The following is a 4,877-nucleotide window of genomic DNA, read 5'->3' as shown; positions in this document are numbered from 1 at the left end:
TTGAATTCTAAAGACAACTTGGCTTTAAAGAGATATTGATAAAAGCTTAGTTAAGATAATAAACAGTTTAAAGCTTAATTAAATACTTATTTTTCTAGATAAAAATAATTGAATTTGCTTTAACTTTTCAAAGAGTTTAACTGTTAAATAAAAAACTTGGATTGACTCCACTCACTGCCCCTTAATTATTGCCTAATTTTCCATCTCACCCATTTTAGATTATCAAGCATGTTTAACTTATGAGTGAGTATGAGATGGAATTATCTTTATTTTAAATTGATATTTAAAATAAGTTTGACTATGACTTTCAAATGAGTAAAACATTTAAAATTTTAAAAATTGAGTTTGAAATTATAACTTGAACATATAGTTGGAAAATTAGTTATGATTTAAAAATTAATAATCATCAATTTTTTTAAAAAATAATTATGATAACAAATCAGATTTTCAGATAATTTTTAAATTATTTTCAAAGGATTTTTAAATTAATTTTTAACTTATTTTCATAAGGATTTTTGAAATAATTTTTATATGATTTTTAAAGTTTTTTTTGAAAATATTTTTTAAAATGATTTTCAAAAGGATTTTTTAAAAATTATTTTCAAGAGGATTTTTTAAAATAATTTTTTAAATTATTTTCAAAAGGATTTTTAAAATAATTTTTAAATGATTTTCAAAGGTTTTTAAAAATGATTTTCAAAAGGATTTTTAAAATAATTTTTAATTGATTTTCAAAAGGATTTTTAAAATAATTTTTAAATTGATTTTCAAAGGATTTTTAAAATAATTTTTAAATTGATTTCCAATGGGGATTTTTTAAAATAATTTTTAAAAGGATTTTTAAAATAATTTTAAAATGAATTTTTTAAATAAATTTTTAAAGAATTTGAAAATAATTTTTAAAAGAATTTTAAAATAAGTTTTAAAAGAATTTGAAAATAAATTTTTATTTCAAATGATTTTTAAATTAATTTTTAAATGATTTTCAAAGGATTTTTAAAATAATTTTTAAATTGATTTTCAATGGTTTTTTAAAATAATTTTTAAATTGATTTTCAAAGGATTTTTAAAATAATTTTAAATTGATTTTCAAAGGATTTTTAAAATTGGATAATATTTAAATCATTTTCAAAGGGATTTTTCAAAATATTTTTAAATGATTTTCAAAGTTAAGATGGAGTTGTTAGAAAAGTGGAGCTGTCACGCCCCGAGAGTAAGGTTGTCCGACGAAAATCGGACAGCACCTCCTCTGTAGCAGTGACAAATGGAACCGATATACATCACCAACAGATAGTACATATGCAAATTAAATCACAACCACGCAGATAATATGCAGCCCACACGGCTATAAAATCAAACACAGCGGAAAACAAGAATAACAAGTATAAAGTAACGAAAACTCACCGCGGGCCGGCCCGGCTTGACTTCTTGACAAAACAATCAAATACAAAATAACAAGTCCACAGCCCAATTATTACAATGCTAAATTCAAAGGTTTAACTCACAATAAAATGAAAACCAAAATCACAAAACCGTCCTCGGAAGCGACGTGGGACCGGCAGTCGAGGACCTCCTCCGATGTACTGGTATCATCTATCGACTACCTGGTGAAATTACCAATGTGGGTAGTGAGTATAAAGACTCAGCGGGTAATAGAATAGACAGTGCATAAGTATCATAATGAACAGGAATACAAAAGGATACAGTCTCGGAAAGATAAGTAGCAGATACTACTGGGTAAACAAAGCATATATCCATACCTGAAACCATATCCTAGGCTAACAGTGTAAGGTCTGAGATAAAATAAACTGCTAGAGTACTACTCATAATCACCCAGATCACATGTAAGGTATACTGTAAAAAAAAACAGTGTCCAAGCATACATAACAAATATGTAGTATCAGAATATAGCATAAGTAAACATATAACAGCAGAAACAAGTATAATAGAACCAACGTATGCACGGATGGTCACCCCGCCCACCTCTCTGCACCACGACCCCTGTATGATCGAGAGGCCGGATCAATGACAACTGTACAACACTACAGCCGCCACTACTCTCGAGTGACCGAGTGGACAGTTCGCATAGTAGCTATATAGCTACATAGCAATAGGGTCCCTGCGGCTCAACTCCAGCCGCCACTACCCATGAGTGACCGAGTGTAGCGCGACAGGACAAGCGGCACGCTCCAGCTGCCACTACCCATGAGTGGCCGAGCGTGCGGCTTTGGCCAATGACCGTCTCAACCACAAGGAAGCCAAGGTCATCGGCGATGCATGCATGACATGATGTGAATAATGCAACAGTCATCATATATACAAAAATCAGGTATGCTACATGAATCCGCATGCTCAATACTAAGCATAAATAAATAGTAGTCAAACAGGTAAACATGGCATATAGTATCTGCTAGTTATCAAAAATAATAACGGGAGACTGTATAGATACGAAAGTGAGCATCTCGAAGATTGAGTGGATAAAGTATCAAGCACAAGAATAAAATGAGTAGAGTCAAGATAAACTCTACTTTATCTGAGCTACTCATGCACCAAGAACAATAACTAAAGAAACAAGTAAAAAGTACCCGCCTCTAAAGTACCCGCCTCTAAGTGTAGGCTGAATCCAACGCCAATCTCGTCACGCCGCTCGTCCCGATCAAAGTCCTGTGTCAACGTATCAATTTTAGCTAAATACATATGCAACTGATTAACTATACTACTGTACAAGACAAGCTACTTTAATCCGAGTTCCATTTATTAACCAAATAAAGCCACACGGATCTACTCCCAAACAATCCAAAACCCTAATTTATGCCTTCCGATCACCAAAATTTCCCAGCAAAACATTAATACTATTAGCATTACCAAATCACCAATTTGTTCCCTTGATACAAATAAACATCCACTGAATAATGCATCCTAAAACAAATCTATAGCTCAATCTTCTGAGTATCAATCAAACAACCTTCTCAATTATTTCCACACTTCCAATTTCAAACAGAATCAACATACCTTATGAAAACTCCCACTGTCAACCCACTGTCGGGAGGTGTAATCTCCAGCAATAGCTCACTGGTGCTGCCCGCTGCCGTAAATCCACAACCACAACCTCTACCAAGCTAGAACATTAGAAACTCCTCTAATCAGTACGTCAACCACTGAAACACATGCCAAGATTCACAACCTGAGCTACCACGGAGCTGCAACTATACATAATCACTTCAATCAATACAAACTCCCTACTGAAATCTAACACTTTAAACTTCAGGCTTATAATCGAAGCTAAAGGTGACTTACCCAGTGACTCACGCCCGGAAAATCCCACTGCTGAAGATGCCCCTCCGGCGAGGTATGCTTCTGGAGGTTCTACCCGAGTCCTGCACCGAGAGGCACTGCTACGAAACAGCTCACGTTACCCCAATTCCCCTATTGACCTCAATTAGCAGATCCAGAACAATAAATCCCTAATCGAGACAATCCATACCTCAACACCTTGATGCCGGGAACCTCTACCGTTGACGAAGAGAACTCCAACGAACTCAGCTCAGTTCTAGAGTTCGGGAAAGCGAGACCTCCGTCTGGAGTGTACCCTCTCCACCAAAAATGACCCGGGACTCGTCGATCCAATCTCCAGCGACGCCGAAGCCCAAACCTCCTCACCCAACCTAGAATACCTTGTGTGAAACAGCGATCTGTAGAGGGGAGGAGGAGTTGTAGACAAAGGGGAAAGAGGCTCCGGCGAGCAACGGCTAAACGTCGCCGTGAGCTCGGGTGCAGAGATCGTCGCGGCGCTAGGTCGACGAGATCGGGTGAAGGGGCGTGAGTTCGGCGATATCAGAGGAAAAAGGCAGGGAGGCGGCGTTTAGGGCTCGAGTTACCGTAGCTTCTTGTTTATATTGGTAGGGTTTAATTACTCCATCTAATTAACTCCCTAATAAACCTCTCAAATGGTGATTTCCATTATCCCTTTAAACATTGTCATAAGTCCTCTAAATAAATCCAGAAAAATGTCTAAAATTTCCCTAAATCATTATAGGTTATTTTATTTTGTCGTATCTCACATTCTCCCCCTCTAATAAGAATTTGGTCCCCAAATTTACAACATAAATGCAATAAACGACAAACGACAAACGACATGCGAAGTCAAACATTAAATAAAATAACTTACATACCTTCATCAAACAACCGCGGGTACCGCGCTCGGATCTCATCCTCCGGCTCCCAAGTTGCCTCATCATCGGAATGATGCTCCCATCCAACCTTGACCAGTCGGGTGGTCTTATTCCGCAGCAGGCGTTCCTTACGATCCAATATCCACACTGGAACCTCCTCATATGTTACATCTGGCTGAAGGGTGATCGAGACATCTGTCAAAATATGCGTAGGGTGTGGCACTTATTTCCTCAACATAGTTACGTGAAATACATCATGCACCCCAGCAAGTGAAGGTGGCAGCGCCAGTCGATATGCTACCTCACCGATCCTCTCAAGTATCTGAAAGGGTCCGATGTAACGAGGAGCTAACTTCCCTTTTAATCCAAACCTCCTCACTCCCTTGGTAGGAGACACTCGCAGGAACACATGATCGTCCACAGAAAACTCCAAAGGTCTCCGTCTCCGATCTGCATAACTTTTTTGTCGGTCCTGGGCCTCTGACATTCTGCGTCTGATGGTGCCAACCAACTCTGCATCTCGTTGAATACGCTGGGGCTCCAAGACTGACGATTCTCCAACCTCGTCCCATAAAGTAGGAGATCTACATGCTCTACCATATAATGCCTCGAATGGTGCCATCTGAATCGCTGAGTGGTAACTGTTATTGTATGCAAACTCCACCAAGTGCAAATGATCCTCCCAGCTACCACCGAAGTCCATAA

General features: G+C 37.6%; 1 long non-coding RNA gene across 1 annotated transcript; it reads right to left on the bottom strand.

Moving 5' to 3' along the window:
* Window positions 1-2,617: 2,617 nt before the first annotated feature.
* Window positions 2,618-3,845, bottom strand: LOC122033561. Its single transcript, XR_006126582.1, has 4 exons — window positions 3,485-3,845; window positions 3,298-3,392; window positions 3,013-3,200; window positions 2,618-2,664 (listed from the first exon to the last, which is right to left on the bottom strand). It is a non-coding gene; the product is annotated as an uncharacterized LOC122033561 (long non-coding RNA).
* Window positions 3,846-4,877: the final 1,032 nt, after the last annotated feature.

Source organism: Zingiber officinale, chromosome 11B, assembly GCF_018446385.1.
Source record: "Zingiber officinale cultivar Zhangliang chromosome 11B, Zo_v1.1, whole genome shotgun sequence".
NCBI lineage: Eukaryota > Viridiplantae > Streptophyta > Magnoliopsida > Zingiberales > Zingiberaceae > Zingiber > Zingiber officinale.
This window is presented reverse-complemented; position numbering and strand designations above follow the sequence as displayed.